At 40.9% G+C, this 15513-nt stretch overlaps 1 protein-coding gene across 1 annotated transcript in view; it reads left to right on the top strand.

Annotated features, from left to right (window-relative positions):
• The window catches only part of LOC126088289 (zwei Ig domain protein zig-8-like), a 377426-nt gene that overhangs the window by 173523 nt on the left and 188390 nt on the right, over nt 1-15513 (top strand). The window lies entirely within an intron of this gene.

Here is a 15513-nt window from a genome sequence, read left to right as displayed (position 1 = left end):
ACTTATGAAGAGGTGTTTAGAAGAGTACGGGAAACCATATCTCTGTGGAGGCACATCCAAACAAGAAGAGACAAACTTATAGGGCCCATCCTACGACACAACAATATCACTGGAACAATAGCGGACGGAGCTATTGAGGGTAGAAATCGGCGGGGGCGACCAAGGATGTCATACATGAAACAGTTAATGAATGACGTTGGATGTAACACATACGTAGAAATGAAGAGGAAGGCAAACAGAAGAAAGGAATGGCGCTCTGCTGCAAATGAACTTCACGGATGAACCCTAAAAGAAAGAAGGAAGAAGTGGTGAAATAGTGGGTAAATGAAATGAAATGTCGTGTGGCTACGGCCTCCAGTCGGGTAGACCGTTCGCCTAGTGCAGGTTTTTCGAGTTGACGCAACTTCGGCGACCTGCGAGTCGATGGGGATGAAATGATGATGATTAGGACAACACAACACCCAGTCCCTGAGCGGAGAAAATCTCCGACCCAGCCGGGAATCGAACCCGGGACCTTAGGATTGACATTCTGTCACGCTGACCACTCAGCTACCGGGGCCGGACAAATAGTGGGTGAAAGTTATTTTTGAAAATGGTTATTTTTAAAGCTATATCTGTGAGAACTGGTATTTGACTTCTCGGTTCCAAATAAAAACAATAAGTATTCAAGTGATTTTGGAAATTCTGGCCCTGGGTGGAAGGGGGAGGTGAAAGAGGGGACGAAAATTTTTCTGAAAATATTTCATTATGCAAAAATTTTTGAAGCTAAATCTGTAAAAAATTGTATTTGGCTTCTTAGTTGCAAATAAAAAAATTTCGTGTTTCACTGTTCTTATAAACTATTTATTGACACATAGCACGGATTCAGAAAATATCGTTCTTGTGAAATACAAGTAGCTCTTTATCCTCATGAAGTAAGGAGTGCTATCGACAGGGGATGTCAAATTGATTCCGTTTTCTAGATTTCCAGAAGGCTTTCGACACCGTTCCTCACAAGCGTCTTCTAACCAAACTGCGTGCCCACGGAGTATCGCATCAGTTGTGCGACTGGATTCCTGATTTCCTGTCAGAAAGGTCGCAGTTCGTAGTAATAGGCGGAAAGGTATCGAGTAAAACAAAAGTAATATCCGGCGGTCCCCAAGGAAGTGTTATAGGCCCTCAATTGCTCCTGATCTATATTAACGACAAAGGAGACAATCTGAGTAGCCGTCTTATATTGTTTGCAGATGATGCTGTCACTTACCGTTTTGTAAAGTCGTCAGATGATTAAAACGACTTGCAGAATGATTTAGATAAGATATATCTATGGTGAAAAAGTGGCAGTTGACCATGAATAAAGAAAAGTGTGAAGTTATTCTCATGAGTAGTAAAGGACATCAGCTAAATTTCTGTTACGCTATAAGTCACACAAATCTGAAGGCTGTAAATTCAGCTAAATACTTAGGTATTGCAATTACAAATAACCTAAATTGGAACGATCACATAGATAATATTGTGGGTAGAGCAGACCAAAGACTTCGATTCATTGGTACAACAGGTACAACAGGTCTACTAAGGAGACTCCTTACATCACGCTTGTCCGCCTTATTTTGGAGTATTGCTGTGCAGTGTGGGATTCGTATCATGTGGGACTGACGGATGACATTGAAAAACTACAAAAAAGGGCAGCTCGATTTGTATTATAGCGAAATAGGAGAGATAGTGTCACAAACATGATATGTGAATTCGAGTGGCAGTCATTAAAACAAAGGCTTTTTCGTTATGACGGGACCTTCTCATGTAAGTTCAATCACCAGTTTTCTCCTCCGATTGCGAAAACATTCTGTTGGCATCCACCTACATAGAGAGAAATGATGATCACGATAAAATAAGATAAATCAGGACTCACAGAGAAAAATTTTAGTGCACATTTTTCCCGCGTGCCGTCCGATAGTGCAAAGGTAGAGAGACAGCTTGAAGGTGGTTCATTGAACCCTCTGCCAGGAACTTTATTGTGAATAGCAGAGTAATCACGTAGATGTAGATGTAAATGTAAACAGATTCTCTAACGGGGTGAAATTGGGGTAAAATGTTGAAAGAAAACATTTCATTGTGAAAACATTTTAAGGCTAAATCTTTGAAAATTGGTACTAGGATTCTTGGTTACAAATGAAAAAATACATGTTTCATTGTTTTTGGAAATTCAAGCGCTAAGGGGGTGAACAGGGCCAACATCATCCTGTCAAAAATGCTAAATATAGAATCTTGAAACGTGGATATCGTGTTGATCTCGAACTATAGGCGTCGTTTAAGAAGGGAGTGTTTGAAATTCCACTCCTAAGGGGGAAATAAGGGGATGAAAAGTTTTATGAGTTTATTTCATTATGAAAACCTTTTCAAAGCTAAATCAATGAAATTTTATATTTAGCTTCTCTGTTAGAAAAATAAATTCTTGTTTCACTGTTTTTAGAATTTCAAACCTCAGGTATAAAAAATTTTAAGAAAACATTTTATTGTATTAAAAATAGCTAAATTTATGACAATTGGTAATTCACTGCTCGGCTGGATATAAAGGAATATATTATAGCGAATGAAACATTATTTTGCAATATCACATAAGGATGCGAAAGCCATGATTAACAGAAACCTACGACACAAGCTAGCCCAACCACTTTTTTTGTAACAAGTGCTCTCGGAAAAACCATGCTTCAAAGGCGGGTTCGCAGCTCGTGGTCGTGCGGTAGCGTTCTCGCTTCCCACGCCCGGGCTCCCGGGTTCGATTCCCGGCGGGGTCAGGGATTTTCTTTGCCTCGTGATGACTGGGTGTTGTGTGATGTCCTTAGGTTAGTTACGTTTAAGTAGTTCTAAGTTCTAGGGGACTGATGACTATAGATGTTAAGTCCCATAGTGCTCAAAGCAATTTCAAAGGCGGCCTTAATTAGGATGAAAACTTTAGAAGGTGTCGCCATTTGTGAACAACGTAAAAATTCGGTTAAAGGAAAACAAAAAGTCTTTGCAGGTCATACAGTCTACAGGAGCGAAACAGGAGCCACTAAGCTAGTTCTTTTATATTCGGCTTTTCCATTCAGCATTCATTGCTGCTAAAACATTGACTATCTGTTTGTTGTAAATTAAGCAAAGGACTGTTCACCAGTTGGTAACTGTTTTAGGCACTTGTAAAGAGGTTATTTGATTGCGGCGCAGTCTTAATGAATCAAGTATGTAATGTTTCAGCCCAGTCTCAGCTACACCATAACTTAAAATCGTTAGCATTCTGAATGTTCTTTCCCCATCTTCTCTTAACATCGTCAGCGAGTAAGTATATATCTGCAAAATTCAGCAGTGGAGTCAAGGATTTCGTCTTTCATCTTATATCCATGAGAGGTACAAACTCCGCTGTTTCTAAAACTGTATCTGAGATCCGGTACACAGATCTAGTCTTATTTACGCCATTTTACTGTACACTTGTGATGTACGTTTTATCCTCATATTCACTGGATATTTTACACTGGCTAATTTAGTGAATTCTAAACCGACAAAATTTTGCGTTAATATTAAAGGAAACCACATAAATATTACTCATAACAAAAATATATGCTTTCCGGCATCTTTGTTAGTCTTGGATGTTTACAAACAAATTTTAATCTAATTTCACTATCCATTAAACTTTAATAATTATGTGTACAGAGCAAACGCAGCGGGTTGCGGTAGCGTAATTACGACGAAATTAGCCCGTTATTAACATTCTACCAGCAGACATTAATATTTAAACACCAGTATTGAGTACATTCGCTAATATCTCTGTGCACGTCGGGATTACGAAGAAACGAGATTCCACCTACTGGCTCCGAAATTAATGACAATAAAATAAACAACAGATGGTAGAAAATAAAATGCGATGGGATTTTACTCTTTTCTGTGGATAACGCAGTCCTTACGCGGCAATGGAAAATTGCCAGTAAAAGCAATAAACGTCAGTATTATCCAAATGGGTTAGTTTCAGCCTGTATTTCTCAACTTTTGTCGCTAGTCAGTTTTTTACGATAACGTTTCTTTAAAAAAGAGATTTAAGCGATATGAGGAAAGAACATTTGTGGCGGATAAATTAGTTTTGTTACGCAAATGCATTGAAATATTAGACGATGTGGTTCACAAGGCTCCGAGCTAATAGCTTCGTTAACAAACTTGTGCACTTGATGTCCAAATTGGAAATGTTTTCTAAGTGATGAGAAGTCACTGAAAACATAAAGAGATCTGGCAAATCTCAAGATAAATCTTAAATTTCACAAAAGAAAAATGATAAGTAAATTATATATAAAATATTATATATTTGTATATGGGAAGTCGCAATTCTGAAGTACAGAAAACAAATACTGTACTGTTACGAACATTGTAAAGACTGGGCTTGCAGTTATGGATGCCGATGTAGAAAGGAGATTTTCAGTGTCCGTGAACATTTTCAATGAAACAAGTGTGAAAATCATTGGATATTCATTCGGCTATAAGAGATGCTGTGGTGAATGTGTAAAACTTACTACTGTGGAATGAGATACTTCTCGGCCTGCAGATATGTCACCGAGTGCTGAGCCCGATGGTAATGAATGACACGTGAGTTTTTTGTTTGGAGGTCAGTGGTTCAAAGCCCCGGCATGCGAACCAGATATGAGTTTTCCATGATTTCTCAAAACTGCTTAAGACCAATACCGCTAGAGCTGCCATAAAACTGACACGAATGAATTCCTTCCCTATCTTTCCACAATTTGGGATTTTGGCTTCTCTCTAAAGACCTCTTTGTCCATTCGGCATGTAACTCTAATCTTACTTCTTTATGCTATCACAAATTACGGTAGAAAAAATATCAATAAAATGTCGTACTGCACCGCAACACTTATCTCTAAAATTTAAGAATTGTATCGTTAGCTGAATGATTGTCACTTTTCGTGCTGATTGTAGAAGTGAATAAATTTTTCCTATACTGCACGTAAGAAAATTTGATATCCAGAAGCAATAATATTCACAACAGAAAGTTCTATGGAAAAAGAGTACATTAGTTTTCCATATACCATGGGGATAAAAAGTAGGGAAATTTGTTCACTAAGGTTCGCTTATTTCTTATGAGTGTCTACTCCGAACCAAACATAAAAACGTGGTACAGTCACCAAAATATGAAAATGTCCCAAAACAGCCCTTCGCCCATTAGGAGTAAAAAAATGGAACAAAGGGTGCTTCAGCTATGCAGATGCATTGAGCAGAGACTGTAAGTCTGGTACACGCTTTCGCTGCAGCCAAGAAACAATGACGTTGCTATAGAAGAATCTCGATAATTACCTGCTTCTAGAGCCTCTCCCCTCTCCATTCTTTCCAATCCCGTCCCCGATTGTCTTTGATCTCAAAGTATGAGATGAGCGTGTCCCTTCCCGTCATCAAATCATCTCAGAGCAGACCGACGTAGAAACAATTTTTCTACACTTGTGTTTCGAAAAAGCGTCATTATATCGTCATTCACTACACTGCACTGCAGTCGGAGCATGTTTCCCTCTGAGGTTCTGCTGGTAAGAATAAAGCGCTCGTCGTGTGCTCAGCACCGGAAATTGTTCCTACTGTTGCATGCAGCTGCACACAAAACGTGCGTGCACCGCATCGTGATTCACGGGTATAATCGTCCGCAAATGAAAGGCAGGGTTCTGCGTACAGGCTTGCGAGGACCAAAGAATCAGCAAAAACTGTAGTTCCATCTCAGGAATACGATGACAGTTAAAAAAAACCTTTCATCATCAAGAAACGATCCTCGTGGCAAATGATAAGAATGAGTATTCGTTGGCAGGCAGATACATATTAATAAAGCACGATAAACTTCTATAGAGGGATTCTGTGATGAAGGATGATGGAGAGGAGTTTGAAATTTAAAATTTTCCCGACGAATTAAATGTTCGAAGAGAGTACGGGAATGCAGCCGTTCGTCGTAAGCTTGCTCCACAATGTTTCGACTGGACACCTACCAGTCATCTTCGGATGAAACATCGAAGACTGAAGTCTTCCATGGCTCACCTGAGGACGACTGGTAGATGTCCAGTCGAAATATCGTGAAATTTACGATGAACGCTTGCGATTCCGAAATTTCATCGAACAAAAGTAAATGTATCAGTCTCAGTAAGAGATTGTGGCTAGGAAACGATGGGCTCGAAAGTTATAAGCGGAAATTGTTGTGATACGTCCTGCAGTTAACCTCTTGTACTGCAATCACTTCGTTTCCCGCGTTTTAGCAAGAGATAACGTGGACCAAAACAAGAGAATAATAGTCCAGTATACGTGGGTTCTAAAATGCATACGTTATAAGATAAGAGTACTTGTTCAGCTTTACTGTTCTGAAACACGTCTACTGAACAAGTACTCAGCAGAGGCTTGCTTATCACATTTGGTGAGAAGCTAGTTAGGACAAAAACAAAGTCCACTAAACGCAGACTCTTAAGGCCACACCTTTCCTAAGAACTATGACCACATGTTCAGAACCTGTGTTCACACTAGCAATGATGTACAAGTGTTCATAGCTCTAAAGACGTTCACTTCAGAGCCGATGTGCTGGATGGGTTTTCCTTGTTTTTGCGCACACCATTTCCTCTCAAAGCAAGGAAAGCAAAGAACTTTCTGTAGATGATGTCCATTGTCACAGATATCAGATTTACGCTTTATATTTCGACTATGTCTTAACTGAACGACGATTTCTTACCTGAAATTCAGACATTTTCTCTTCTCCATCATCCCTGTAACATTATCATGAAATCATCCTGTATACTTTTGCGTGATATTAGACCGTGGTCAATATTCAGTTCGCGTCATTATTGTCTTTCTCGTCTTCTCCTTCTTCTTCTTCGCCAACTTATACGGCTCGTAGTGATGAAGATGATGAAGAAACTGTAGAAGATGAAGAAAAAGCAAAAATGAAGACGAGGAGGAATAGAACGACGCGGCAACCTAAAAGATGTTACTAAATACCTCACCTTGAATGGCTCAAACGAAATGAAAATCTTTTTACCACTACAACAGATATCTAGAGGGTGTATCTGTAAAACGCTCTATTTGGTTACCATTGACATTTGCAGGTTAAGAAATGTAAATACAACTTAGTCACATGTCACTGAAAAAACGATACCGCGTAATAGGCAGTTTTGAGCATTTCACGTGGAACATAAGCACACATTGCTGACGAAACAATATCGGATACCGACAATTATGATATGCAGATTGATGGTCACCTTTTCCTTCCTCTTTTTTCCCGGCCTTATGTTTACACGAATCTGGACTTGGCCAGGCCGGGCCGGGTGCCTTCCCCGTCAGCAACCCCCCCCCCCCCCCCAATTCTCCCCCTCTCCACTAACCGTGTTTGTGAAAGTTTCTTTCTAAAACTTTATGAGACTCATATGTCTGAAGGAAGATTTAATTATATCACTTTCTGAAAACAAAAGCTAATCGGTAGCAAAAATTAGTCACTTAATGGTAGTGGAACATCTAGTGGTGACGTTTGATGATCTGTCTGCTTTTTTGGAATCATTTTCAAAAATCATCAAAAATGGTATGACACCTCACTCACAATTCTCGTTGGTACTTACAATTACATTTTGGAACTCTCTGCGAATCGTTTATCTGAGGCGGGACGTGGATACCAGATAGATATTCAACTACTAGTGTTTGAGAGATCGCTTAACATCCACATCCAGGCTGGGCACCATGCAGATTACATCTGGAGCAGGTGCCTCTCCGTACCCCTGAAGCGACTTGCTAATGCGCATCGTTATCGGGAAAGGACAAGTACAAGAAGCTTTGTTTGGCAAAAACCCAAACATTTGCTTGAAATATTGTCTATAAACTTGTGCTGTTCCTGCAGGTCTGTGTCCCACAGATTACAACTAGTATACTTATTTCATCTTAAGAAACAGCCGGGGTGGCCGAGCGGTTGTAGGCGCTAAAGTCTGGAACCGCGCGACCGCTACGGACGCAGGTTCGAATCCTGCCTCGGGTATGGATGTGTGTGATGTCCTTATGTTAGTTAGGTTTAAGTAGTTCTAAGTTCTATGGGACTGATGACCTCAGAAGTTAAGTCCCATGGTGCTCAGAGTCATTTGAACCATTTTTCATCATAAGAATGAATCAGATGTAAACAAACACAAACGCGATGACTGATCAGTAGCCGTAGCACACGTACTCTGGTTTTGTTACACTCTTGGAGATAGGTGCTGCTTGTATATTAGATATCTTATTACTATATTACGGTAAATGAAATATTAACATATTGTAATGTGTTAACAGCCATCAACATTTTTCTTAAACATATTTTAGCTGTGTAGCTTTTGTTTCAAAAATCGTGTACGGTCGCAGTCCCTGTACTGTTTTCTCTGATTGTCGCGATATTAACACGTACTGTGAAAGTCTCTGGCACTGCTTCCTACTCCGTAGTGGAACACAGTGAAAAAGAGGCCAGAAGTTGGTTGTTCTAATGTTTTCCACAAATTTACAGAAAAAAATCTGTTTTGAACATTTCCGAGGAGATGGATTTGCTATTGCTTAGGAGGTTTCCAATATGGGATCCATAATTAAATTGGTAGCGTTGCAGAATGGTAAAACACTACAATCGATTGAGTGAGGTTTCAAATCCCGCTTATTTCGTTCAATTTGGGATACCTACATCTTTTAAATTTAAAATTCATCATGTACGAGTACATGCTAATTAACACGTACCAAATCATCATTTTAATGGAAAATTCATGTTTTGTTGATAATTACACATTACACGCAAAATGTCAATTTTCATTACAAATATACATCCCTAATTATCGATATTTCAGGAAGATTCTTCATAAACCTTTTTTAAATTAATAAAACACAACAACTAAAAATTTTAGGAGAAAAATGTCATGCTCTTTATTTGGACTATATATAGCGCTTGGATAGTTCTGGATTCTGCTGCTGCTGATTGACTCGTTGATCACTGTAGCAGATCACAGTTCCAGTAATGAAATGTATTTTTCGAATTCGGATACGGAAGGAATTCAGAGATTATCTGACGACTGTAGGTCAGTAATGCCTTCAGTGGTTTCAATATTTAGCTATACGGTGAAATCCCAGCAATACGCTTTTGCATCACACATATCTCGCGCGGAATATTGACTCTGCGTTTAAGCTGCTTTTCATGACGACACTGTGTTAGCTAAGAATGAGGGTGCTGTATTGCAGGAGTTTTATCGACTGTTAGTTAATTATCTTTAAAAATTAAATGACATTCGAAGCTACGTCGTTTCTCGTGTAGCCTCGTCTCGTTTTACGTCATAACTGCTGCTGTTTCTACCGCTACACGTTAGTGGGACCAGCTGGCTAGCCAGTGCTCTCTAAGTTAAATAGGCCAGTTAAACTGTTGTCCCAAATTATCCCTCAGTCGGTAAGTGTGTAAAGCTCGTCATAAAACGTACCCTTATTATTCTTCTTGACTGTAACGAGAAAGTTTTGCTTCCGTTACGTACACGTGAAGCGAAATCCAATGAGATTCCCGCAAACGCGGTAGAATACGTGTTTACATCAGTTTTATTCTTATAATGAACACAGTATAGTAGCTGTGATGTCGTACGTTCTCCCCTTGCATACCATCGACGTGGAAATCCTGAATACCAAATAAGCTGTTAAAACAGTGGAATGTAACCGTTTTTGGATACCAGCTGGATATGATCATAGTGGGCTTTCGATACCGGACTGCTACAGTGCAGACATACAAAAATGGTTGTAAAGTAGCATGCCGTCCTTATCAAGCGTACGTACTGTTCCACTCAGCTGTTTCAGCGACCTCTAAAGCACTTGACAGAATTTCAGCCATTTCTTCCGGTTTTTTTTTTTTTTTTTTTTTTGACTGGTTTGATGATGTCCATCATGAATTCGTTTCCTGTACCAACGTGTGAATCTCAGATAATCATTTGCGCCCTACAACATTTGTTGTTTCTAGGGCGTATTTCTGCCTCGGTATTCCCCTACAATTTTTATCTTAGGGCTCCCTTCACTATAGTGAAAGTAATTCCCTGGTTTCTTGAAAAATGTTCTATCATCTTGTCACTCGTACTTGCCGCGCAGAATGGACGCTCGGTTTGAGGCGCCACGTCACGGAATACGCGGTCCTTCCTGCCGAAGGTTCGAGTCCTCCCCCGGGTATGGATGTGTGGGTAGTTCTTAGCATAAGTTAGTTTAAGTAGAGTGTAGGCCTCAGTTCTGCTACTTCTCATTACTTTCGTCTTTCCCCTATTCACCCTCAGTCTTTATTTTGTACTCATTAGGCTGTTCATTCCATTCAACAGATCCTGTGGTCCTTCTTCAATTTCATTGAGGCTGACAACGTCATCAGCGAATCTTATCATACGTAACCTTTCACCCAGAACTTCTTCATCTCGTATCTTACCAGTCCACGTAATTTTCAACAATCTTCTGTAGCTCCACATCTAGATTATCATCTGTTCCGGGTTTCCCCCAGTCCATGACGCGCTCCAAAAGCACATTCTCATAATTTTTTATCCAATAAAGGTCATGTTTGATTTATTTTGCCCAGGAATGCACTTTTTTATTCTGCCAGTATGCTTTTTATGTCCTCCTGGCTTTGTCCGTCATCGGCTACCTCGCTTCCTAGGTAGCGGAATTCCTTCGTGATCCCCAGTTTTGATGTTAAGCTTGTTGCCTTTCTCAGTTCTGCTACTTGTCATTACTTTCGTCTTTCCCCTATTTACCCTCAGTCTTTATTTACTCATTAGGCTGTTCACTCCATTCAACAGATCCTGTAAACCTTCTTCAATATGACTGACGCTGACAAAGTCATCAGCGAATCTTATCATTCGTAACCTTTCACCCAGAATTTTGATTCCTCTCTTCGTCCTTTTTTTTTTTATTTCCGTCGTTGGTTTTTCGATGTGTAGATTGAATAATACTGGCGAAAGACTGCATTCCTGTATTACATCCTGATTTAATAGGGAACTTCGTCCTTGGTCTGCCAGTCTTATTCTCCACTTCAGTTCGTGCACACATTGCACATTACTTTCTTTCCCTGTAGCTTACACCTACTTTATCTAAAAATTTCGAACATCTTGCACAATCTTATATTGTCGAACGGTTTTCGTACGTCAAAAAATCCAACGAGCGTATAGTGATCTTTCTTCAGTCTCGCTCCCATTATCGAGCTCTACCTCAGAACTGTCACTCCGGCTTCTTTACCTTTCTAAAGTCAAACTGATGGTCATCTAACAGATCTGCAGTTTTGTTTTCCAATCTTCTGTGTAATTCAGATCAGCAACTTAGATGTACGAGCTGTTAAGCATATTGTGCGATAGTCTTATACTTAACTACTCTTGTACCTTTGGAATTATGTCGACGGTTATTTTTCCGAAATTCTGATGTCGCATGTGTCTTCAATGCTGAATCTACAGTTAACACCACCACGGAAGGCAGCTGTTCTTTCAACAAAAGCATTGCTCTTTAATTACGTGATAGCCAAGATCTGAATGGGGCAGCCCGACGATGGAAAGCTTGCATTATCTTGTGATCGTCGTCGGCGGAGCAATATCAGATATATAAAAATTATTTTCGAACTCTTATCGACTAGCATTTCTTGCTCTTCATTTGATTCTGTCCACGTTTCATTCTTCGGCAGGGCAGAAATACTTGTATATTTTTTTAACAATTTGAATAATACCTCTCACTTTGCTGTCCTTGTTCTTGATTTGATTTTGTTCAGCTTTTGTCATCAGGAATTCTGTTCGTTATTGAGTCTGCTTTTGTGGTATGGTTATTATACTGTTACATAATCATGGTGAACTCTTCCATACCCTCGCTGTCATCCAAAGGACAAATTTATCTATCATGTAGCCTTCAATGTTTCTGTGTTTGTGTCATAACTTGCTTTATTCATTGGCGACATTTTGCGTATAGTAAGTGCAGATTGTGCCATCTTAAATTTAGACACAGATCTTCTACTACCAGCAAGATACGGACGTATGATCTTCGCGGTTATTGCCTCGCTGAATATCATAATAGCGAGAGTAACATCGTAAAACAGCGATGACATCTTTAGATCACCATCCGAAACAAGCGGAGGTCTAGAAAACGTTGCTGAAGTGTAAGATAGCCATTCGGCAACGATAGAACAGAGAGGGTCGTGATGAAGACGTCAGCACACTGACCTACCCCTCTCTAGGACGACAACGCGACAGCAGTGGCCTCTAGGTGAAAACACAAGTGCCACTCCACATTGGTCGTGGCCACTTATACAGCAGCATCAAAATTAGGCACTTCAAGAACAGCGACTTAGGAATTGTGTATACTGAAGAGATTTCTTATTTACATGTAGCAATTTGCTTGCAACACTTTCGTGTTTTTATCAAAGTTAAGTATTGTCATTGATTCAATTCGTAAAAATGCTCTTTAATACTATTTGTTTGAATTGTTGTCTAGCGATCCGAGAAGCAAGTTTCCTAGACACCCCGTCTTTGACAGCTAGGCAGGATACACCAACTATCTTCTTGTTTTCCGATTTCTAATCTATCATAACCTTTTTTTCCCTGGGTAGTTCATATATTTGTAGCAACGGGGCTCATTAATAGGTTAAATATCTTAGACAGTCGCTCCCCTACAAAAATATCAGGAGAGCGTCTAAGTTATTTTATGTTTATTATGTTTCCTTTTATATCCTATTTAACACTAACCACTGTTCTTTTTGCCATTGTTCCTCATCCCCTGCACTATACGCCCCAATGCTCTGCCGCTTCTTATTTACTCATTACATCCCCTTTTCAGGGGGCTGGATTCTGTGACTAAGAACTTTGGGGGTGTCTCTATGTGTTAATCTCTGGGACACTACTGTAAGTACCTATCATTTAGGATTACTTTTAACAGCTGTCCTTAATTAAATTTTTAAATGTATAAATTACAAGGATGCTTTCTTTTATACTAGGAACCAACTGAAGATGGTACTTAGGCGAAGAGAAACTGGTCGTAAATAAATTATCAATTAACAGGCGTTTACGGCTTTATTCAAGTTCGTTTTACCAGACTTATTTAAAACACGACAACCTGCGGAGTTTAGACGCTTCACTACATTCGCTCTTCCAAAAGGATCGAATAAATTCAGCAGGACAAGAGGCATTTTTTGAATAAAATTCATTTGGGCTTTTGCCTTTGACATTTTGAAACTAAAATCTCTTTCAAATCCGACGTTTGTTTAACGACTGTCTTCAGGGTGACCAAACCTCGAAGAGTTAATACTGCTTGTACGCTGCCTAACGGCCAAAAGGAATATATGAATGTATTCGCACTTACACTGTTTGATCAAAGTTATCTGGACACCTTGTAATTCCGAATAGACGAGTAGATGTCATGAGACGCGGAACCACCAACACAAAAAGAGGCGGGGAGTTGTATCAGTAATAAGGTAGTAATGTCACAGTGGAACGGTCAGTATAGCTCACTGACTTCGAACGTGGACTAGTCAGTGCACGTCACCTGAGTAACAAATTCATGAGGAACATTTCAATCCTTATGAATGTGTCCGACTATTGGTGATGTGACTGTGAAGTGGAGACGCCACGGAACAACCTCATCTGGATCAAAACCCGGCAGAGTAACGCGCTGACGGACTCAGATCGTCAAGCATTACGGAGGCTAGTTGTAAGAAATCGAATGAACTAAGTGGAGGGAATCACTCGAGAGTTTCAATGTCCTAGCAACAGTCTACCTGAGTCCAGGAAAATAAAAAGAATAGGGTACAATGGGCTAGCAGCCACACTTCAGCCACACATTTCCGTAGTCAATGCCAGGTGACGCTTGAGGTGGTGAAAAAGGGACGCAACTGGACAGTGGATGACTGTAAACAAGTTGTTCGGAATGATGAAGCACGCCATAGCCTGTGGCTAACCGGCTTGATTCTCTGGGTTTGGTGAATTCGTAGAGAAGTACCAATAGTGTGCATCGCTCAACCGACACAGACGAAATATTCGTCCAATTTTACAAAAGTTTATTGATCAACCAAAGAAAAGTCTGCTTCGACGACAGTAACAAAATTACAATTACAGTGTCCCACGGGTATGAAGACATGACAGTATGTTGATTCCAGGGTCTGACAAAGTAAAACAGTTAGGATCTTCATAGACAGATACTCTTGTTATGGGAAAGTCCGAAGAAGCTGTCCTGAACAGCACCATCATGGGAACAGAAAAGTCTGTCCTGGATGCAGTCTGACTGCACCAGGGGAAACAACGACGAATGCTCGATACGGCGGCGTCGGTCCCTATGATAGACTTCGAGAGTGTCCTAAGAAGCTGGGACAGTTAGCACCCCCCGTCCCCCCCCCGCCGCCCCGCCCCGTCACCGCCCCCCCCCCCGCCCCCGCCCCGCCCCCGCCCCACCGCCACGGAAGACAGTAGAGGGTCTCGTAGCCGAAAGAACTAATCCGTACAGCTCTGGCGCCGACCTTTATAGTTTCCGGCGGCGGAATACTTACGGCACTGCTGCCGAGAATTTTTCCGGGTTGTATGGCCGTGGACCCTGGAACTCTTCAATCCCTGACGTTTCATCCAAGGCTACGTTGGACGAAACGTCAGGGATTGAAGAGTTCAATGGACCACGGCCATCAACCCGGTAAAATTAAAGCAGCTGAAACATCCGGTAGTGAAAGCCTTCATTGTATGACTTACGGAACTACTTTCTGGTAACGCGTGTGGCGGACGCAAATACGTCCCTTGGAAGTGGCGACCTCTGCTAGCGCTGGTACCGCCACCTGTTGTCCGTCCGTTACTGCGGCAGGATGAGTTCGTGACTCTGGAGGCTTGCAGGGTCCGTGGGGGCTGCACGCGTGCCCGAACTGCCCAAAAGGTTGCCGACTGCTTTTGCGAAGATCTCCGTTGTAGTAAATACGAGGGCTGTTCAGAAAGTAAGCTCCGATTGATCGCGAAATGGGAACCACAGTGAAAATTAGAAATGTTTTATTTTTAACAGTTAGCTACACCATCCAGCTACTTCTCTACGTGCTTTCCGCCAATTCTCTACGCTGGCCTACAGCTCGTTTTCTGTGCCAAACTGTTGTATTCATAGCCAGCGGTTCATGTGAGCAGAAATGAAACGCAGGGGGAGTCAATTACGGGCTGTATTGTGGGTAGTCAAACATTTCCAATTGAACACGATGCAGGAGCATCTTCATTGCCCCTTCAGAATGCGGCTGAGGATATTGCCTTGTAGAAGAAACTGCACGACAGTTATGTAATGTTGGCTGTATAGCTTCAGGTGAAATTTCTCACCAGGTCCTCGTACTTGGCGGGAGACACTATTCTCTAGCCAACTTTACGCGATCACTGTGAGCTCAGAAATGAGAGGAGTGACGTGATGCTATCTAGGGTCATACTAGAGACACTGCCCAACACATCTGTGCAAAGCTTTATCGGATTATCATAGTCGTTTCCATTTCGCGATCAATCGGAGCTTACTTTCTGAACAGCCCTCGTAGTAACTAGAATAGCTCCGATA

Source organism: Schistocerca cancellata, chromosome 6, assembly GCF_023864275.1.
Source record: "Schistocerca cancellata isolate TAMUIC-IGC-003103 chromosome 6, iqSchCanc2.1, whole genome shotgun sequence".
NCBI lineage: Eukaryota > Metazoa > Arthropoda > Insecta > Orthoptera > Acrididae > Schistocerca > Schistocerca cancellata.
The sequence above is the reverse complement of the archived record's forward strand: the minus strand, read 5'-3'. Positions and strand labels throughout refer to the sequence as shown.